Source organism: Pinus tabuliformis, chromosome X, assembly GCF_031772625.1.
Source record: "Pinus tabuliformis cultivar Carrire ecotype Pingquan chromosome X, CPIR1, whole genome shotgun sequence".
NCBI classification, from domain to species: Eukaryota; Viridiplantae; Streptophyta; class Pinopsida; order Pinales; family Pinaceae; genus Pinus; species Pinus tabuliformis.
Window position 1 is genome coordinate 943295440 of NC_142308.1, and position 24612 is coordinate 943320051.

Here is a 24612-nt window from a genome sequence, read left to right on the forward strand (position 1 = left end):
ATGAATATCAAGATTTATTTCCAACCATTTTTCTGACTTGAAGGGGATAGTAGGATATTTGGGGATGATTAAGATCAACTTAAATCTTGATGTGAAGCTAGTTAAGCAGCGCCCATATCGGTTGAATCCCAAATACAAGGAGAAGGTATGAGAGGAACTCGATAAGATGCTCACGACCGTAATAATTGAGCCTGTAGAAGAATTTGAGTGGGATAGTCCTATGGTGGTCCAAGAGAAGAAAGCAAAAGGTTATTGTTGTTGGGAAAAGTATCCAATACGGAATGACCCTATCCCACTCTAAGGGTGATAGTACCTCAGCAACAATCAAAGCAGAGCTATTTGAGATTACTTCTTTATGAGATGTAAGAGAGAGGGGGAAGAGATCCACTAACCGATGTCTTCCGCTAATGATTGATCCAATCTTCTCTCTTTCCTGCTTGCTCCCAGCTCCTTGCTCTTTCACTGGCCCAGGTACACCAAGATCCTGCAAAATAACAAGAGAGGGAAACTACAAGAAGCATACATTCATAATTGATTCAAGGATTAGAATAAATCAAATACACAAGTATAACAATACACCATTGGGACACATGCATATAGAAGAACCTCAAATGCTTTATTAATGGAAGAAGTAAAGTTCAGGAAGTAATACAACCATAAAAGGCCCAATCCAGCATCACCTCCCAGCAGAAAGAAATCTCCTCTTCACCTCCTTCAAGCAAATCACCCAATAGTTCTATACTCAAACCAATAGCACTTCCTTACATTCACAAGATTCCAGCCCTCCTTAGACCTCATGAGAGAGCTCTATATATAGGAGTTTTGGAGAAAGGATGAGTCAGCTTGTAGCTGGCATGAAGCTGACTAGTGTCCTCTCCCACTTCAGTTATTCTTCAGTTCTTGAGTCCACTTGGAGGTTCTTGCTTCCACTTGGAGATCTAGACCCTCTTACTCATCACCAGTCGAATTCCTTGATCCAAGTGTCATTTTGGAAGCTTCCTGGGCATTGACACCTTGAGGAATGACTGTGCCACATGTCCCAACTCGTCCAGCGCAGGTAGCCTTCCTTGCAGTTGACATTCAGCGCAGGTAGACAGTGGAGCAGTTGACATTCAGCGCAGATGCTCAGTGGAGCAGTTGACATGATCCAGAATTAGCTTGTTTTTGAGTGTTTTCAGGTGGAGAACTGATATTCAGTGCTGTGGTTTGCTGACCTTGTTCCTCTAGGGGTAGGAACAACATGTTTAGGGACTTTGGATCCCTTATATTATGGACATTTCATGCTTCATGCTGTAAGGCACAAAAATGTCTATAACAGTTGCCCCCTAAAGTATGAGGTCGTTTATCGGGTGAAATGCTTTATCAGGAGGATCCGAAGTTCATTCAATCGCTGAGAGGTGACCTGTAATAAAATACAATACAATACATTATTTTTCATTCTACTTTCATGATCTAGCTGAGGCGGGCATTCCCATGCTCAGCTTTATAAATTCATTTTGGTACATATAATAGACGATCGTCTGATGGTAGACTGATAATTCTCTGCTGAAATTATCATCCTTTGAGTAGGATGATCATCTGCTGTAATGATGTACATGTCAAATGTCTTTATATTTCCTGAATATATATCGCAGCCCAGATGGATGAAACTAGATCCGGGGTCTTCAAACTCGTTCGATCTTCACTCTAAGTACAAGTCGATCCATGTGAGAATTGCGTTTAAGTCGAACATGGAAAGACATCGCTTGATTACCGGTCAATGATGTAAACCGTTAACAATCGCGAGAGGAATCACTGATAATGGTAATGACCCTCAAGGTACTGCAGTACAATTCACGTGGTGTGAATAAAGGACTTGGCGTCGAACAACACGCAAAATCTTCTGGTCGAAGGTCATTGATGTATACCTGTCGCCGGAAGTGAGAAACTTGCCATTGAGGCATGCAAGCTTCAAAGTACTGAGGGGGGGTGTTCCTAGATCAACTTCTTGGATAATGAGCTGAAGTCGACAAGAAGCGATCCGTCAAAGGAGGGCCTTAATGAATCCCACATCAGTGACACGGAACGGAGCTAATGATTTTAGTGGAGGTAAAAACAATCTGTGAAATATGATTCAGGGTGGCGATCATGGGTGGATGAAGGACAATGTATGGCAGTGGATGGGACACGGTTGACTCTTTCTGAACAACATCTCTTGAACATATAACGACACTGATGCGATGGATCGGTAGCATTACCCCAAATGTGGATGGTTTGCCGAGACCATGGTGATGAGATCGGTGAATGAAACAACCCAACCCGATGTGATACGTTGGAAAAGTGTCATGTTCAAGAGCGACTTGCTACCATTAAAGCTTTGAGGTTCTCCCAATTTTTCCCCAGTCATTTCTGACCAGTACCTCTTTATTTTTGTCAAGCTTGAGGAGGATAACATATGCTTGTTCTATAACCTGCCCTTTGGGCAAGCCCATCGCTATGTTTTAACGAGCTTAGCGATAGGGAAACTCGTTCTCGTCTAAAGACAAGTTTGTCGCTATTTAATAATTTTAACGAGTCTAACGACAAGGAAAACTCGGTCCTTTTCATTTTTAGAGAGTCTGAAAAGGTACAGAAAGTTAACTCCAAAATTCCTTTTTCGTCATCTAATCCCTTAAGTCCGAAAAAGTATAAAACAATACAGAAGGGATGAATTTTCGATAACTTTAACGAGCCGAATAAAACAAGCGCTCGACCTTTTTGTGTAATAATCCCTCAGGTCCAAAAAGATTAAAATCTAGAGGAGGGATAGCTCTTCCGGTCCTTTTAACGAGCTGGAAGGCCAAAACTCGGCAAACTTTTCATATTTTACGAGTCAGATGAAAAGAGCTCAAAGAAGACTCGTCTTTTGAGGAACGAGTGATAAATAGGGATAGCAGCAGATTCCAGGTACAGGTTGGAATTTTCCAATCACGACAGTGTCACAAGGATGGCTAGGTGAAATCACTCTTCGCAGCTGTTCCTCAAAATGGGTAAACAATCATATGGAGGTGAACGATTGGCCAAATGGAATGGAGGTGGCAGGTGCAAAACACGACCAAGGCTTTTTATGGCTAATAAATTTATGATCACAGTGGTTATTTACCGGGGTATGTTCATTTTTTAATGAGCTTGAATGCTCAATCTTATGTTTATTTTTTAACGAGCATGAACTATGTACTAAAACTACTCGGATCTCGCTTTTCTATTTTTTAACGAGCATAAATTCCACCGTAAAACTGCTCGATTATACCAGTCATAAGATAAGAAATGTCCCCTGTAAGATCCCATTTTTTATAGAGCTCGCGCCTTACCAAAGCTATGCTCCCTCTCATCCTTTCTTTATGCAAGTTCGGAAACGGCTAATCCCAAAAACAGATAAATAACCACTCTTAGCTTGCACTCCAAAAGGTTTGCATGCCCCCAGGTATAAAATATAATTTCAAGGCTGCCCCTACTTATCCGTTAAAACATTTGCTTTAAAAGGGTGAGGCTTGCCTCTTTCTGGTTACCCAAAGATTGTTTTGTTAACTTCTTCAAACGAAAACATTTCCTCGGCACTGTCTACCGAAGTAGACAATGGTGAATGACCTTTGTCAAACAAGTAACCTTGACAAAAGAATCCTTTTCTAGAACAACCCCTCTTCCATCCACGGACGGGGTACGGACTAGTCATATTCTCTCGCAGAAATTCTACCTTATACCCAGGGTTTCCTCTGCCCGAAGCAGACCAGGATGCATGCCCCCTGGGTTCCAGTCCCATCTTTCCGAATCACTCGCACTCATCGGGAAGGAGGACTGGGCGTGGAGACATTTCTTGATTGAATAGACCATTGAGGGTTGGTATTTGACTATTTGCGATGCGTGATCCCGGAAATGAAAGTTGGTCTACGAGCTTGACCATTCTTCCTTCGTGTGGAAAACACATTACTCTAAAGAGTGAGGAGACTATAGCTCCCATGCAATATATATAGTCTCGTCCAAGGAGTAGGTTATAATCCAAGGGTCCTTGAACGACCATCACGTTCATTTGAACGGTCTTCCCTTTCAATGTAACAGGTACATTGGGGAGGATCCCTAATGGTCGACTGGTTCCTTTATCAAAACCCGAGAGATTTCTTATCTCAAGCAAAAGCGCCGAGGAACCCAGTGCTTTCCAAGCAATAGAGGAAAGGATACTCACAGATGCCCCCTCATCAATGATAGTTCTAGCCATTACCATTCTGTAGATTTGGACTATGATTCTGAATGGTATACTGGCTGGCAACCGGGGTCTGCCTAGTTGGTTCCAATCAAAGGATACAACCAAGTTGCTTGGTGGTGGGACCGAATACACGGCCGGATATGACCCTGACGATGTTCCTTCCTGCGATAAAGGAATGGGCGCATTGCCCTGACGCTCATCAGAGTCTGTGTTGATGAAAAGAATCTGGATGGTGTCATCCTTATTCTCTTCAGTGAGGGTGTCATTTGAAGATGAATCTTCAGTGACGGTGTCATTTGAGGATGAAACCTCTGAAGGAAGAACCGGGTCAACTGCCGTTTCGACCTTTGGACTTTCGTCCGGTCTGGATTCAGTAGGTTCATTTTCAATGACTGACGCTTCAGCTGACCACTTGAGTGGGCCAGCTGTATTCTCAACCAACGAAGGACTTGGCACGAGTTTTTTGTATCCAGGAGGAAGTCTCAACGGTGAAACCGGACGATCTTCCAAAACTCTCTTCGCTTCATCTAAGAAGGGACAACGGTGGATGGCGTGATCGCCTTCACACAGTCTGCAGGGGGATCTTGCTCCCTCTCTTTGTCTTGAACCTTCACTTTCGCTGGTTGACGGTAAGCATTCAACATGACTATCAGAGGTTGATGCTCCCGAATTGTGCAACCGAGGGGACCAGTCCCTTAGTATCCGGGGAATACAGGGACAATCTCTATGGAAGTGGTCTCCTCTACATATGACACATGGCGATTTAGGCCCGGTCTATGCTGTGTGTGGATTTTTGTCAGATGTCTTTTGCTTGCCCCCAGTCGCCTTAGGCTCCTTCTTCTTCTTCTCTTTCTTCTTCTTCTCCTTCTTCTCCATGGGAGCTTGGCTTTTTCCGGCTCTACCTTGCGAAGATGAAGGATTGGAGGAAGAGTTATAGGAAGTAGAAGGCTGGTGGGAAGCTCTAGACTGATCTGACTGTTGACTCGACTGTTCAGGAACCATGGTGTTCTGAACTACATTGGTTGAGAATAGCCAAATAGGCAGGCCAATTGTCAGTCCTGGAAGCGACAATGTGGCCATGTGGGGCGCACCAACTTCTCCCCAAGAGGAGAAAGGACTAGGATTTCCATCATGTGGAATTCCTTGGTTGGGGCGTTCCATGTTCTCAACCTATAGATCAACGCAGGAATAGGAGGTGATTATGTTCCGTTTAAAATAAATTTTATAACGACGCTTTAGACACAACTTGCTTTTTCACTTTTTAAGAGTCGAGAAAAAGCTAAAGATGACTCTAGTCTCCTTCGATGTTTTAACGAGCCCGAAGTGACAAATGCTCGGATGGACTTTTTCAGTTATAGAGTTTGAAAAAGGCCAAAAGAAACTACTCTGGAGTTCTAGGCAGAGGGTGTGACAAACTTTTCGCAAAACCACAGAATACGTTTTACGGTACGAGTGGTCGATCTTCGTGAATGCTGTGTTCACTGCATTGCGATCAGTAGGGCGGCCGACACGGTTTCCTATGGATAAAGGCTTTGTTCCTATAGGGGTCTCCCAATATATACGCGACAGTACGTGGGAGCACAAGTCCGTATTGATACTTATCGCTTCACCGTGGAGGAATCACCCAACCACTCAACGCTAAGATATCACGTTTAACGACGCCGGAACACGTCTCTAGCTTAGACCTCTATGTGTTTGCGTTATGTTTCAATGCGTTGTTATGTAAATTCAATTTATTTTAAGGTTGATCTTGTTTAGCAGTTTGCCTTTATGGATCACCACGAGATGTATAGTAACACTCCTAAATGCAGTCTAAGATGATAAGCAAGCTTTTCAATCTTTCAACTTTGAAAATCTTAACTACTGAGGGAAAAGAAAGACATCATCTTTTCACACAGATCATAGAGCACACACTAATGCACTTTTTCCTAAATCAACATGCAAACTGTCAAAATGCACATGCACAATGCAGGTATTTCTTTTCTCTTTCTTAATGTTGATGTAATACAAAAAGAAAGCTATTGTATAACTTTGAATTCAGTTTCAAGTGAAAGCAAACAAGCTTGTCCAAAATCAAAAGACACCTTAAGATTTACTTGTTTCGACACTATAAATATATAAATTCAAACCATATGACGAAAGCAAAAGCTCAATCAGCTATGAACAACAAACAAACTAACTCTTAAGATCAAAACGACACTTATCACAGGTCTAGATCTAAGAGGTCACAACAAGACTAGTTCACTTTTCGTTATGGGAAACTGCAAATGATATAAGAAATACACAAAGAACAATTACAGTTTCTTTATACAACCGAGGCGGAATAGTGGCAAGGAAAGTTGGTTTCAGATAGGTACATTGACTGATAACAGGCTGCAAAAACAAGGGTGAAAACAGGGCAATAAACAGGAGGGAACCCCAGTAGCACTAGGCAAAACTGGTTCAGCGCAGGTAGTACACTGGAAGTTTGACCTTTAGCGCAGGTAGCCCCTTCGGGAACTGCGCTGAAATGCAGACTGCCTTCACAGTGCCTGCAATGAAGAGATAAACTTTCGTTTTTCTCAGTTTCCGGGTCACAGATTGCTCAAAAATTCACAGTTTTTGGCCAAATCAGAAGCTATCAATCAAGTACACACTAAGGGATGAAAAGGAGGATGAAAAGCTATCACTAAGAGCTATTTAGAGTCCTTGTGGATCAGCTCTTCAAATCATAAACTTGCCCAGAAACTGAGCTAGAGTAGCTGCCCTCTACTTTGCATTTGAAAGATTCAAATGCAGTTCGATTCGGTACTCAATGTGTTTATGAAATGAATAGCAAAAACACAAACAACCAACAAGATACGATCCCCAGCGAAGTCGCCAATTTGTTGTTGGGAAAAGTATCCAATACGGAATGACCCTATCCCACTCTAAGGGTGATAGTACCTCACCAACAATCAAAGCAAAGCTATTTGAGATTACTTCTTTATGAGATGTAAGAGAGAGGGGGAAGAGGTCCACTAACCGATGTCTTCCGCTAATGATTGATCCAATCTTCTCTCTTTGCTGCTTGCTCCCAGCTCCTTGCTCTTTCACTGGGCCAGGTACACCAAGATCCTACAAAATAACAAGAGAGGGAAACTACAAGAAGCATACATTCATAATTGATTCAAGGATTAGAATAAATCAAATACACAAGTATAACAATACACCATTGGGACACATGCATATAGAAGAACCTCAAATGCTTTATTAATGGAAGAAGTAAAGTTCAGGAAGTAATACAACCATAAAAGGCCCAATCCAGCATCACCTCCCAGCAGAAAGAAATCTCCTCTTCACCTCCTTCAAGCAAATCACCCAATAGTTCTATACTCAAACCAACAGCACTTCCTTACATTCACAAGATTCCAGCCCTCCTTAGACCTCATGAGAGAGCTCTATATATAGGAGTTTTGGAGAAAGGATGAGTCAGCTTGTAGCTGGCATGAAGCTAACTAGTGTCCTCTCCCACTTCAGTTATTCTTCAGTTCTTGAGTCCACTTGGAGATCTAGACCCTCTTACTCATCACCAGTCGAATTCATTGATCCAAGTGTCATTTTGGAAGCTTCCTGGGCATTGACACCTTGAGGAATGACTGTGCCACATGTCCCAACTCATCCAGCGCAGGTAGCCTTCCTTGCAGTTGACATTTAGCGTAGGTAGACAGTGGAGCAGTTGACATGATCCAGAATTAGCTTGTTTTTGAGTGTTTTCAGGTGGAGAACTGATATTCAGTGTTGTGGTTTGCTGACCTTGTTCCTCTAGGGGTAGGAACAACATGTTTAGGGACTTTGGATCCCTTAGATTATGGACATTTCATGCTTCATGCTGTAAGGCACAAAAATGTCTATAACAGTTATATCAGGATCTACCTATATCTGTGGATGTTAAATGATGCATGTGTCCTTGATCCATTCCCTATGCCATTTATAGATGAAGTTCTCGAGAATGTTGGCAGATAGGAAGCTTATTCATTTATGGAAGGATTCTCAGGATACCACCAAAATAAGATCGCATTGGTGGATAGAAGCAAGACTACCTTCGCTACAGAATGGGGGTCATTCCAATATAGAGTCATGCCTTTTGGAATCAAAAATTCTCTTGCGATTTTCTCTAGGGTGGTTGTCACAATGTTCAAGGAGTTCATTCATAATTTTTTGGAAGTCTGCTTTGATGATTGGACAATGCTTAGGCTAGTCAAGAATCATATCTCTAGCCTACAACTAATGTTGGATACATGTAGAAAGTATCAGATCTCTTTGAACTTGAAGAAATGCATTTTTTGTGTACCTTACAAAATCTTACTAGGCCATGTTGTCTATAAGCAGGGATTGATGGTAAAACATGCTAAGATCACTATAATTATGAATCTGGAACCCCCTAGGAATGTAAAATAGCTACGCATGACATTGGGTCATACTGGATAGTATATGAAATTTATTAAGGCATACACATAGATCACTGTGCCCATGGAGAAGTTGTTAAAGAAGGATGTTTCGTTTTGCTGGGATGATGATTTTCAGAAGAGCTCAGATACTCTGAAGGAGAAGATGGTTACGGTGCCAATCCTAGTATTATCATATGGAAGAAGGAATTTCATGTACATGTGGAAGCATCTTGCATAGCATTGGGAGTCATATTAACACAACCAAGGGTAGGAGATAGATACAAATTATTGAGCTTCAATTGAATCTGCATCCCACCACACCCCAAAGATCTAAGAGAAATGTGAGGCTTCCATCAGAACATGTAGGGAAAAACTCGAAGTTGAAGTCAAAGATTGTAACCAGTTGTTTGAGGAGACTCTATAACTATGGGCCTTGTTGCAGGAGGACCCACAATTGAAAAATATTGAAGTCTCCATTTGGGATAATGAACTACAGTATAACGAGATCAAGGCAATGACACACACCTTATCCCTTGTGCATTGGTTCACCCGGATGAAAGAGGGGACATCCCTACAAGGACATATCGAGGAGTTGCAGAAGAATATGTAGATTATCACTGTATGGATGGAGTCATGGGAACAAGAAGTAGGGAATCTCTCACAAACGGTGGATGGCACACTCAAGAGTATGCAGCAGACACAACGAACCATCGTCTTAGTAGTAGAAGGGAAAACTATGGAAAAGTTGGTCGAAGAAGTTCAACAGGCAGCAATTCAATGCATGGAGGCACTTCACTTAGTGAAGCTTTTGTTCACTAGTCTGAAAGCAAAGATCTAGAGCATACCAGTGGAGTGACTCGAGGATGAGTCACATAATTGTGTTGGGGTCTTGTTGGGATAGGGTCCTCTGGGTCAATTTTGTTAAAATATTGCAAGACTCTGCATTTTAAGGAGTGGAGTTCACAACACGCAGGTCAAATAGGAGTCAAGGGGTTTTAGGAATGTCAAAACCCCTTACATTTTGGTATTGTTTTGAGATTTTCCCATGGTTTTTGGACTATGGTATTGTAATAGAAAAGAGTATAAAAAGGTGTCTTAGTGAGTCTAAGGGAATCAATCTTGATGGATGAAACACTTTTGAGTCTGATTTTGTAAGATATTTTTGTATTCGGGTGAAGGGGAAGGCTTCTGTAGCTAAGTGGGCAGAGACCTTGGGAAGTCCGCATCTGAGTGCGTGGGCCCCTGTAGCTATGTGCGCAGGGTCTGCAAAGTTTGTATGAAGAAGATCTAAAGTAATAAAAGATATTTGAAGCAATTCCTTGTCTATTTTTATGCACTTGTGTATTTTTTGTATTTACATACAACCAAATGGCATTTATATGTATTTTAACTTAAGAACTCCACGAAGATCTCAATCTACTATTATATGTTATTTTATGCATGATTAGATGTTTACATGAAGTTTATAACTTTCTTTAGCTGAAAATCACTTAAGTTCATGAATAAGGGTTCGCGAAGGTCAGATCATATCTGAAACTACAGAAAATGCCTTAACCACATTACATAGCCTTGTGGATGCAGAAGTCTGGTTCTAGCATCCCCCAATACTGCCTTAGATGAGACTAGAGCTTGTGTTACGTGGGTTGTTGCCGAAAGGGATGGTAGTGTAGGGTTTTGTTGGTTAGCGCAACTAACTCTGGACCTATGTCCAAGCCCCCTCGAGCCAACAGTTGGATGAAATGTTCCTATGTATGATACAATGATATATTATATCTAATTCTGAATGTCACTAAAAATTCATATTAAATTAATGACAATATCTAATTAGATGGGTTACCTCTAAAGAGATCCATGAGTCTGAAGTGCCAAGATGGAAGAAAGGAATCACATAAATTGTATTTCATTTGAAAAGGATCTCCTTACAAGTTTAATGGACTCCCTACAGGTCCATTTACTTATACATGTAGTTGTTGACATTAAAATGGAATGTGTCATTTCAACAAGATGGTATTTTCTATGAGAGATACATGAAAACCCTAGAAATATATGTCTGATAGAAGGCACATCCATAAGGTTGCATGGCTGAAGGGTATATACTATATGAAGAATTTTCATTCCTATGTGAATTTCTTGGTAAATGTTTTGAAGAAAGTCCACAATTTTGGGATGAAGAATGTGCATCTAATATTATAGATGGAGAAAAGCCTCGAACTAATAGTGTTCAAGAATAAATTGGTATGTAAAATAATCATTGTTTTAGTTATTTTAGAATCATTTAATATATAATTTTGGGCTTCCCAAATTGAAAGAATAATGTTTACAGTTTGAATTATATATTTTTAATAGTTGTTGATGAAAGTGTTGTGCTCAACAATTTTTTCATCTATTAAATGGAATGAATGAATAAATGTATTGATCTGTATGATATAGAAAGTATAGAAGTGCTAGAAGGAAGGAAAAAATTTAAGATATTGAACCCAAGGAATACCCTACTTCCCACTAATCTTTCTGGTGAATAAGGAAAAGATTGAAAAACAGAATGGGTTTCTAAACAAATTCAAAACTAAATAGATGAAACATTATAGAATATGAGATAAACATGTTCATAGGATGGGGAAAAAAGTTAAATTTTGAATTCTTACAAAAAATTGCTTGAATATATTAATCACATTATTAACTATTTAATTACACACAATCATATTTATTTGTGCTAAATGAATGGCTTGTCCCAGGTGAGGAAATATTTTTTGCAATGTGGGCATATGGTCATCATTATCGTGTAGAAAGAGTAGATGTAAAATGGTGATTCTTCAATTGTGGGGTCGTGGTTGATTTCAAGCAATCAAATCGAGCAAGCTCAAAAGATAAAAATGTTATTGAAGGGAATCTTCAATACATTGGAAAAATAAAAGAAATTATTGAGTTATATTATTTTTCTTTCAAATGTTGTATTTTTAAATGTAAATGGTATGACAAATCTATGCTCTTCATAACTTATCAATAATATTAATTTTGTCTTGAGAATTAGACTTGTAGCACAAAGAACATGGCTGAGAATCACTTTGATGGCTCTAGCAATTCACAACTACTAGCAATTATTTTTTCTTTCTCCTCAAGTTTTGCAACCCAATTTGACTTAAACATGCTTGAAAGTGAAAAAATCATTTCTCAATACTCCAAGTCTCACAAATTTTTTATGAACAACTATCTCTACTTGGTAATTTTAAAAATATCAACAAATTCGTAATCTCATATACTTGTCAAAAGAGGTCATTGTCAAAGTGAATCAAATACCAAGAATGATATATGTCTACTAAAATTTATAATAACATTGTTTCCCTAGTAGCAATTAAAAACTTCTATAACCAGTTGTTGAAATTTTCCAGCTAATTATCCATCTTGAACAAGAAGTTGTTTTGTGATGAGGATTATTGTCATATCTTACTTGCTTTGATGAGGAAAAATAAATAAAATTTCATTGGTTATCAAAGGTAGAACAAATTAATTATTTTTGTACTTCCAAAACCTAGGGTTTCTTATCCAAAGTAGTCCTGAACACATCGATAAATCCAACTCTGTTTTGAGGCATCATCCAAACATTCTGCACAATTACAAGCTCACTTTTAATCCATTATTTCTAAAAATGTTGAAGATTTTCACACATGATATCATGAACATTTGGACAATACAAATAGTTTCCATTGGAATTCTCTTACTTATCCAAAAAATCAATTTTGTTGCGAGAATTAGACTTGTAGCACAAAGAACTAGTTAATACATATGGTTCGACCTAGAACTAGTTAATTCCAAAATTTAACAAAAAAAACTTATTGCATCATATATATATCTTTGTGTGTGTGTGTGTGCGCGCGTGCACGCGTGTGTGTATAACAAATTTCTAACAAAAACTTTATCATAAGTTTTTACCAAAATTTAACAATTTTTTTAGTGCTAATACTAACACCACCATTACAAGAAGATATCCAAGAGGGATGAAATATGCAAAATTTGTAATAATAATATGTATGCAGAAGATGGTCTTGAAACTAGTGATTTCATGAAAATCCATGGGTATTGTAGTCAAAATAATTGTATGTTATTTAGTTTTTTACATATATTATAAAAATAACTGTCATTTTTTTAAACCAAAATTTAACAGAAAAGGTTTGGTGTTAACAATAGAACCACCATTAGAACAAGATATCTTTCTAGTTCTAACACCACCATTATATTAAGATATCCCAAGAGAAACAAAAAATGTAAGAAGTCTAATAGTAATACATATGCAAAATATGGTCTTGAAAGTAGTAAGTTCATGAATCCGTAAGACTGTAAGGTGATTTACATCATCATAACCATTTTCATCATCTTCATTATCATCACCATCAACACCATCCTTGTCATCAAAATTGTCATCATGGTCATTATAACCATAATCACCATTCATGTCAGCATCATCATCATCATGATTATTAACATTTTAATCATTATCGATGTCGTAAGAAATATCATCAACCCAAAAAACGTGATGGGTGTTAGAAAAGGGTTGTTTAGGACACATACAATATATGCATGAGAAAAAACAACTTAATTTTTTATAGATGATGATCATCATCATCACCACCATTATAATTTCAATTATCCTTGTCATCATCCTCATCATCATCATTAATGTAATTTCTATCATCATTGTTGTAATCGTCATCATGGACATCATCATCATTCAAGTCATTATTATTTTTTATGATGACCCTATGACAATCATGAAAATGATTATTAGATTATGATGACTTGGATAATGACCTATATGAAAATCATGAGAATGATTATTAGATGATGATGACTTGGATAATGACCTAGATGAGAATCATGAGAATTATTATTAGATAATGATGACTTGGATCATGATGATACCAAAGATAATGATTATGAATATGACATTGATGGCATTTAAAAATTAGGAATGTTGCTAAAGGTCATTACCATCATCATCATCACAATCATTGTCATCATTATAATCATCATCATTTTCATTTCCATTATGACCACCATCATCTTTAACGTAATTTTCATTATCATCATAATCACCATTCATGGCATCACCATCATCATCATCTTCATTATTATTATCGTCATGATTAAATACATTGTCATAAGTTATTCTTAATTGCCAATGTCATAAAAAATATCATCAATGAAAAAAATATGATGAGTGTTTCAAAAGGGATGCAAAAAAGGATTTAAAAATGGGTGCAACAATGGATGTAAAGTTAGATTCAAAATTGGATGCAACAATTGATGTAAAATTGGATGCAAAATTGGATGCAACAGAAGTAGATGCAAAAGCTGGCACAAAAGTGGATGAAAAAAATATATTTAATAGTCAATGCAAAATTTGATGCAAAAAAGGATGCAATTACTAATGCAAAATTGGAAGAAAAAATGGGTGCAATAGTAGCCACAAAACTTGGTGCAAATTGTGGTCAAACAAAAGTGCATGCAAAAACAAACAAGTAAAAGGACACAAACTTGGATGAAAAATAAGATGCAAAAAGGGATATATATATATATATATATATATATATATATATATATTTCTCTGTGTGTGTGTGTGTGTGAAAACATGGGCGCAATAATGGACACAATGTTAATTTTCCACTATTCTATGTTATTACAAGCACTTTATCCCAATCTTTTTCTTTAATTAGCAATCTTTAAACAAAATTTAATTTTTCGATGATCAATATAATTGTAGATAGAACAATAAATAGAATTGATAGTAGAAGACAATCAAGAGAAATAAGAGACACAAAGATTTGGTCAAAGACCAGGGGAAAAACCACAATGGGGAAGACCCTTTCAAATTCTTCTTGTTATTGGATTGTCATAAAATTTTCAACAAAGAGAGTAAAATGTTCGAATTCACCAATCAAGAGTTAAAATCAATCCCAAAGCCAACCAAACAATATCCAATAGATGAGCCTTGTAGATAAATATATTCAAAGACAAAATCTTTGAAGTCTGTGGTCAATGGTCAATAGAATTTAGGTCAAGATCATAGTCGCACGAACCCAGTGACAATAACTACTTCTTCAGGAGTATTTTTGTCCAATGCTTGTTGAGGGACAGGCTAGTTTTGAACATATAATGTTGTATTTGTAGCTTCTCCATAGAGGAATTTCAACAAACTTTGATCATATGGCATAGCTTGGGTAGCTTACAATGGAATTGTTCTTTCTTTTGCCCACTCCTCTTCTCAAAATTATAAGGTACAATGGTTTCTTTCTCGATGGCTTCCTTCTTGTAGAATTCAATGAATTCATTTGAAATGTACTCTCCACCATTGGCAGAACTGAATATTTTTATTTTCTTTCTTATTTGATTTTCTACCAGAACCTTGAAGTCCTTGAACATATCAAAAGCCTCATCCTTATGCTTCAAGGAGTATATCCATGTCTCTATAGAGAAGTCATCAATAAATATTATAGAGTAGAGATTTCCACTAATAAAGTGCACAATCATGGGTCCACATAAGTCAAAATGAATGAGTTGAAGAATATAATAGATTTTATTCCTACTAGAGGGGAATGGTTCCCTTGTCTTATTTCGACTAGCACATCCTGGACATACTCCATCATGATTTGCTTGAAATTTTGAGATCCCAAAGAATAACTTATTCAATTTTTGTAGAGACTCATAATGTATATGTGCCAACCTTCGATGTCATAGCTCACTTTGATGATTATTGTCATGGACTAGTTCTAGTAGAGGTCTTCCGTTGACTCTATAAAGTCCTTCAACTCTAGATCCCAAAGTAAAAAAATCCCTCATGCAAGATTCCATAGGCCATGTGATGAATTTTCCTATGATGAAATCTAATCTCATACCCTTTTATTCTAAAGAAAAAATAGATACCAAGTTCTTCTTCAATCCTGAAACATACATCAAATCATGAAGAAGAATGAATTCACCAGAGTCCAAATCAATTTTGATGGAACCAAAACATTAGGATGAGTAGAGTTGTATGCACGAATGATTTTCAAACTTGTCTCCATCTCAACTAGTTTATAAAGGACTTCCTAATACCCAAAGAAATTTCCATAAGCCCCACTGTCTACCGACCTACTATCATACACATTCGGAGGGGACAAACTAGAAAGAGAAGAAATAAGAATATATTCAGATTGACTAGTTGCTACATTATTTTCATACGTTGAGTTCCTTGGTCTCTTTTGAGGACAATGGACTTATTCGTAGTCATTCAGAGTATCTATTATGCTTCTATCATCCCTTCTTCTTCTATCATATCTTATTCTTTGATCATCACCTCTTCCTCTATTGTTGAACCTGTTATTGTTGAAGCCACGATTGTTGTTGTAATTGGACCTTGAAGCATCTCTCTTCTTTGGGTAGTCTCAAGCATAGTGACCATGTTTGTGACAGTTGTAGCATTCACTATCCTTTAAACTTCTATTTGATTCCTTTGATTCAGGAGGAGGTCTTCTTAAACCATATGGTCCTCCCCTTCCTTTTCTGTTATTGTCTTGAGTGACAAATGCATAGGGCTCTCCTTCTTCGTGCTTTTGAATTCTTCCTCTAACAATCATCCCCACCTATTCTTGAATTCATTTACCAATGAGCTCATCAAGTGACGGAAGAACATTATTGTTTGTTAAAGTAGTAGTGAAGGTTTTCCAAATAAGAGGAAGATCTTGAAGAGTCACCATCACCAGTTGTTTGTTAGACATTTGTTCACCAAAAAATTTCAATTGATCCCTTAGGTGGGATACTCTCATGATATAGGATTTTATGTACTCCCCTTTGTTTATCTTCATTTATTTGAGTTCATTTTTCAAAGATAGGATGTGATTCAAGTTGTTGACTTCATACATCTTGACCAGCTTGTCATAAATATTCTTAGACTTCTTCAAGTTACAAACATAAAAAAGCAAATGATCTTGCAAACATGATAATTTTCTTGGCTTTGAGATAAATTTTCTTGTATTTGGATTTGAAAACAAAAAGATAATTTGATGGAGGCTCAGGTACCTTTCCTTTCACATATTCCAAAACATCATTGTTGTCTAGTATAACTTCCAACCTTATCTTCCAAGCAACAAAGTTAGATGAGTCACTCAACTTCTCATTATCCTTGAATTAATAGGTTGACATATTGACCAAATCAAATAGGCTCCTTTAGGTTCTTTAAATAATGACTTCTCTTGTCTCTTGTCTCCTTAGGTTTGTCTTCACCTTAGATATGATACCATGTTAATTTTCTACTCTTCTATGTTTTTACAAGCACTTTAGCCCAAATTTCCTTTTCTTTGATTAACAATCTTTAAACACAATTTAATCTTCCAATGATCAATAGAAATTGTAGATAGAACCATAAATGAAATGGATAGTATAAGACAATCAAGATAAATAAGATACACAAGGATTTAGTCAAAGACCATGGAAAATCCCACAATGGGGGAAACCCTTTCAAATCATTCTTCTTATTAGATTGCAATAATTTTTTTAGTAGAAGAGAATAAAATGTTCCAATTCACCAATCAAGAGTCAAAGTCAATCCCAAAACCAACCAAACAATATCAAATAGATGAGCCAAGTAGACAAATATGATCAAAGACAAAATCTCTGAAGTCTGCGGTTAACAATCAACAAAATTTAGGTCAAGATCATAGCCTCACGGACCGAATGACAGTGAGTGTGGTTGACGCTCTCTAGTCAAAGGGAATACCCTATCAAACATATGGCTATAGACAATATTTACACAAACCAAACTTGCAACTTGTTGAAGCCTCAAAAATCGTTGCCTCAACATGGGGGAAAACCACCTGGTCCGGATCTTGGTTGGCAGCTCCTTTTCCGTTTGGAGTAGTGGCTCCAATTGCGGATAATGGGACCAGTTTCCCAATCTATTAAATGCTTGTGCTAATGGGGTGATATGTGAAGTTTTAAAGTAATGTCTAAGCTAAAATTAATCTAATTTAAACTAACAATTACATGCATTTTATCATAATTTAAGCACTATCTAATTATAAATATACCCAGGATTTGAATCGATATATGCGATCTAAAATAGTGTCTGAAAGAAATTGGTAATAAAGATCATTAAATTGCGATGAGAAGTGAATACATTTTAACAATAATCGTTTCATATAAAAAACTAGCCGAAACGATTGTGTAAGATATATCGCATAAGGAATTATTCATATATTCAGCATAAAATAAAGATCATCATCATACAGAAGTGTAATAATGGCAATCAAGATCTAGACTTTCATACATAAACAATTCGAAAATAAATAATTTCTTAATACATGAGTAAAAAGGATTACAAGATAAAATTACCATTTATAATACGTCCTACTCATATGTTTCAACAATATTGATCTTGTAGGTTTTAACCCCGTATAGAAATTACTTGCATACAAATTCTAAAACACAGAAAATAAACAATGCGAAAGCATAACAGATAAAGCACATATACATAGAGATTTTCCCCTAGATCCCAAAACCGAGACTACTAGCTTGATTTTTCATTATGTTCCTTTCAATGTTATAATACATATTTATACATGCCGAAGCATCCAATACCATGGACCGAAAACCATCGCATCCAAAACCATGCATCGAAAACCATCATGTCCAAAACCATGTGCAAAAATCATGCACAAAACCATAGGTAGGTCTGCCCAACCTAACATAGGGTGGGGTTACCTGCACCCTTCAAACCCCCTATGACTCCCCCTGCTACGCAATCGGTGGAACAAAGGGGGGGCACTGCCCCCCTTCTAACCCCTCAGTAACTACGTGGGCTAGTCGTGGAAAGAATATAACACAACCCAACATTCTCCCACTTGTTGTTTTCTTTCCACAAGGGGCCACAAGAGACCTTAGTCATTTATCCAACCCTGCATGCCCATTGTTTCTCTACACCAAGAGAACCTCTCAAAGCTCACAGATTTTGTCAATGCATCTACAATATTCTTCAAAGTGTCCACCTTTACCAGCAACACCTTTTTGTCTTCTATCATATCCCTCACAAAGTGATACTGAACATCAATGTGCTTTGTATTTTAATGATATCCAGGGTTCTTTGCCAAGAAAATTTCACTTTGGCTGTCACAGTTTATCCTTATAGCTCCTTGTACTAACCCCATATTTGAACACAATATCTGCAACCAAACTGCTTCCTTGCTTGCATGATTGGTTGCCATGTATTCTGCCTCTGTAGTTGATAGTGCCACTACAGATTGTTTCTTACTCATCCAACTAACTGCACCTCCAAATAGGTAAACACATACCCACTTGTAGATCTTCTCTGATCTAGATCTTGAACCCAGTTTGCATCAACAAAGCCACGAATAACCAACACTCTGTCCAATCTTGTCTTCCTTGGTAGCACAAACCATAATCACTAGTGCCATGAAAATACCTGAAAACCTGCTTCACTGTTGTCCAGTGCTCCTTCCTTGGTTTTGACATAAACCTACTCAATACTCCCACTGCATGTGCAATGTATAGTCTAGTAAAGACCATTGCATACATCAGGCTACTGACTGCACTTGCATATGGAACACGGGACATGTCCTCTTCCTCTTCTTATGTCTTGGGACACTGTTCAGTAGATAACTTTATACCTATAGGAATAGGAACCTTCACTGGTTTACTATCCTGCATATTAAACCTCTGCAATATTGTGTCGACATACTTCCTCTAGTTTAACTAGAGCTTCCTCTTTGTTCGATCTCTTTTAATTTCCATGCCCAAAATATAGTTTGCAACACCAAGACCTTTCATGTCGAATTTGGAGGACAATTGGGTCTTCAAATCTTAGATAATTTCTTTATCATTTCCAACCAGCAACATATCATCCACATACAAGACCAAATAAATAACAAGGTCACCAACTAATTTAAAATACACACAGTGATCTGCTTTGCTTTTGGTGAAGCCAATTCCCTGTATAAATGTATCAAATTTTTGATACCACATCCTTGGTGACTGTTTTAACCCATACAGAGACTTCTTTGACTTGCATATGAGTTCTTTCTTACCCTTCACCGCAAAGCATTTCAGGTTGCTTCATGTAGATCTCCTCTTCCAGATCCCCGTGAAGAAATGTTGTCTTCACATACATTTATTCTACCTCAAAATCAAAAGTAGCAGCAACAGATAAAAGTAATCTAATAGAAGTTACCTTGGCAATAGGAGAAAAGATATCACCAAAATCAATTCCAGGCACCTGGGAATAAGCTTCTGCTACCAACCGAGCTTTGTATTTCTCCACCTTTCCTTCTGCATTTGTCTTCTTCTTGAACACCAATTTGCTACCAATGGGTTTCCTTCCAGCCAACAACTCCACCAGATCCCAAGCCTCATTTTTGTGCAAAGATGCCATTTCATCAAACATGGCCTCTTTCCAGAGTTTTCCATCCTCTGAATCTACTTTTTCCTTCACAGTTCTAGGATCATCATCAATAATAGATAAAGCCAAATTTAAACAGAAAGCAGAGGGACTGTACCTTTCCGGCGGCCTTCTTTCTCAAACTGATCTCCTCACACCTGAAGTTTGTGTCTCTTCATCTTCTAATTCCTCCTCTGCTGTAGAGTCTGATTCTTCCTCCTTTAGATCAAACTCTATCTTCTCAGGTTCCTATGGTTGGACTTCATGTTAAATAACATCTTTCACCTCTCTGAACACCACATCTCGGTTGTACACAACCTTCCTTGTTACTAGGTTCCAAATATTGTAACCCTTTAAACCATCCTTATACCCAATAAAGATGCACTTTTCAGATTTACTATCCAACTTGGTTTATTTCTCCTTTGGAACATGTACATATGCATCACATCCAAATACCCTCATATGTGAAAGAGAGGGTTTCTTACCGGTCCATGCCTCTTATGGAGTCTTATCCTCCAACACTGATGAAGGTGATATGTTGACCAGGTAACATGCTGTCTGCACTGCCTTTGCCTAGAATTCCTATCCTAACCCAGCACCACTGAGCATGATTCTTGCCCTTTCCATCAATGTCTTGTTCATTCTTTCTGCAACTCCATTTTGCTGAGGTGTATATGGAGTAGTCTTCTGCTGTGCTATCCACACTTCTTACATAATTCTTCAAATTCCTTACTGCAAAACCCTCCACCATTATCTATCCTTAGAACCTTTATCTTCTTCTCTATCTGGTTTTCCACCAGAGCCTTAAATTCTTTAAACCTATCAAAGACTTCATATTTCTTCTTAAGGAAATATATCCATGTATTCCTTGAGAAGTCATCTATAAATGATACATATTACACAGACTTACCCAGTGATGGAACCTTCACAGGTCCAAACACATCACTGTGTACAAGCTCTAATATCTATTTCGCCCTCTTACAACCAGAGGGGAAACTCACCCGATTCTGCTTCCCATATACACAATTTTCACAGAAATCAAAATCCAGAGAGCTATTACTCATACCTTCTACCATACCTTTACCATGAAGTATTTGAAGGCCCTTCTCTCCAGTATGTCCAAGCCTTTGATGCCACAGCGTGGTCTTCTCTCCAGAGACCACTAGATTTTCTGCTCCACTTTCAAGAACCACATAACTGTTGCACCCTTCAACAACAGTGCTACCTTGCAGCTTGTACAGAGTTCCAGTCCGAACTTCCTGCATCAATACCAGTGCTACTCGAACCATCTTGCAGGTATCCTTCTCAAACATTGTTTTTACACCTGCATCATCCACCTTTCTTATAGAAATCAAGTTTTTGGCCAATGCAGGAATATGTAGAACACCTGGAAGTGTTCTAACCCTTCCACATTGCAATTTCAACTTTACTTTTCCGCGACCAACGATTCTAGCCGTCCTATCATCCCCTAAGAAGATATCACCACCATCATATTTCTCATACTCGTAGAACCACTCTCTATGGGGAGTGAAGTGAAAGGATGCACTTGAGTCAATCAACCATGGCTAATGATCTACATGTGTACTTGAAGAAGCCAAGTACACATCTCCACCTTCATCTGAGGTGGTTTTCACCTCTACAGAAGGAGCATCATCAGATCCCTTCCCTTTTTCAGGAGCTTTAGATTTACAGTCCCTTTTGTAGTGCCCTTGCTTTCCGCATTTCTAGCACACCACCTTTATAGGTTTTCCTGGAGATTTAGATCTCCCTCTAGATTTAGATCTCCCACTCGATGTCTTATTTTTGTTTCTAGTCTGGGACCGTCCTCGTACAGACAAGACATCACCATTCTAGCTCTCCATATTTTTCCATCTCATCTCCTCCGTCAGTAAGGATGAGACTATTTCATCAAACTCCAAGGCAGTTGCATTGCTACCTATTGCAATAACCAGACTATCCCACGAATTTGGTAGATAACACAACAAACTAAGGCACTTATCTTCATCTGAAATTTTGATATCGATAGACGATAGCTGACTTACCACAGTTTTAAACACATTCAGATGCTCTATCACAGGGTCTCCATCTTTCATCCTCAGGTTATACAACTTTTTTCGTAGGAATAGTTTATTCACCAGAGACTTAGATTGGTACAAAGTCCCTAACTTTTCCCACAAAGCCTTCACCATAGCTTCCCCTGATATATTCAGCAATACTGAATCTGAGATACATAATCCTATTGTGCTCTTTGCCTTCCAATCCAACTTCTTCCATTCTTCATCTGTCACTCCCATTGGTTTAGTACTCGGATCTACCGCGTTCCACTGATCTTTATCCACCAACAGATGCTCCATCTTGAGTTTCCACAACTTAAAACTCTGACCATTAAATTTCTTGATCTCTATCTTTCCACTACCCGTAATCTTCTTTTACCACCAGAATCGATCTCGTAGATCTCCCACTGAATAGGGCCTACCACAGGCCCGAGCAAAACCCTCTGATACAAAATGTAGGTTTTAATCCCATACAGAAATTACCTGTGTATGAATTATAAAACACAGAAAATAAACAATGCGAAAGAATAACACATAAAACACATATACACAGAGATTTCCCCTGGATCCCAAAACCGAGACTACTAGCTTGATTTTTCATTATGTTCCTTTCAATGTTATAATACATATTTATACATGCCGAAGCATTCAATACCATGGACCGAAAACCAACGCGTCCAAAACCATGTGCGAAAATCATGCACAAAACAATAGGTAGGTTTGCGCAACCTAACATAGGGTCCAAAACCAAAATTTTCCGAGGCACTGCCTAGGACCCCATAAGGTGGGGTTACCTGCACCCCTCAAACCCCCTGTGACTCCCCCTGCTACGTAACTGGCGGAATGAAGGGGGGGCTCCACCCCCTTTCTAACCCCCCGGTTAACTACATGGGCTAGTTGTGGAAAGAATATAACACAACCCAACAGATCTATCTTCAGTCCATTCAACACTCTCTAAGAGTAAAAAAGTGAAATTTTAGTAGAAGATGCTAAATCAGATAAAAATAAATCATGTTCCATATATTTCACCAGAACTTCCTCAAAGGGACAGAAGTGCATGTTTTGAAGAGAGTTTCTGATAAAATTATGGACCCCTCTGTTATGAAACCAGCTCAAGAAAAGATAGAAAAGATAGATCAACGCCTTAGAATTCAGCCTCTTCGAGGGGGCAACCTCCTTTACATTACATAAATGAACAATTCTTGGATGATACAAATGACAAAACCTCCTTTCTATATATAGGAGTCTAAGGAGTCACAATATAATCCAGCCGACCTAACAATAATAATATAAAGCCACAAAAATAACAATAGAGGGATTCTATGGGGCACAGAAATAACAATATGGGGGTAATAGGGGCACAACAATATAAATAAGGGGTATAACTACAATAGTAATGGGGTAATCACTAGTATTATAGGGACCCAACATGCCCCTCTCCTTCAAAAAAGTGTTGTCCTCAACGCTTGAGTAGTTCTGGATACTTCTGCATAAAATTCTCATCCTCCCATGTGGAATCTTCAGCGGATAAGTTCTTCCACTTGATAAGATACTCTGAAATTGATCGATTTCGTAGCTGTCGAGTTCTTGTTTCTGTGACTGCTTCCGGTTCCAATATAATTTTTCCTTCCTCGTCAAGTTCTGGCAATATTGTTTGAATTGGGAGCTTGTCACCTATAACCTTCTTTAAACATGAAACATGGAAAACTGGGTGCAATCGAGAAGCTGCAGGAAGCTCCAATTTGTATGCCATAGTACCAATCTTTTGCAACACCTTGTATGGACCATAATACTTTGGTGATAATTTATTATCCTTCTTAGCTTGCTTTAGGGACATTTTCTTATATGGTTGTAGCCGTAGGAATACCCAATCACCTACATCAAAACTTCTTTCACTGCGATGTTGATCTGCCTGTTGTTTCATTCTATTTTGTGCCAACACGAGGTTATCCTTTAAGAGTTGGAGGACTTGTTGTTGATGTTCGATGTGATGTTCCACTGCCTGAACCTTAGAATTTTCTCTTAAATATGATGTGATGGATGGTGGTTGATACCCATAAAGTGCCATAAATGGGGTCATTTTTGTTGTTGTATGGAAGGAAGTGTTATACCACCATTCAGCCAGAGGCAACCATTTGACCCATTGTGTCTGTTTATCAGATACAAAGCAACGAAGATATCCTTCCAAACATTTGTTTACTATCTCAGTTTGCCCATCAGATTGAGGATGATAAGATGAGCTATGAGCTAACTGAGTACCAAGACAAGAAAATAATTCTGTCCAAAAATTTCCAGTGAAAATGGGATCTCTGTCACTTACAATAATCTTTGGGTTTCCATGTAGCTTTTGAACTGTTTCCATAAATGCAGTAGAAACTGTACTGGCTTTAAATGGATGTGATAATGCACAAAAGTGTGCATACTTGGTAAGTCTGTCAACTACCACCATGATGACACTCTTTCCCTCAGACTTGGGTAAACCTGTGATAAAATCCATTGAAACCTCCTCCC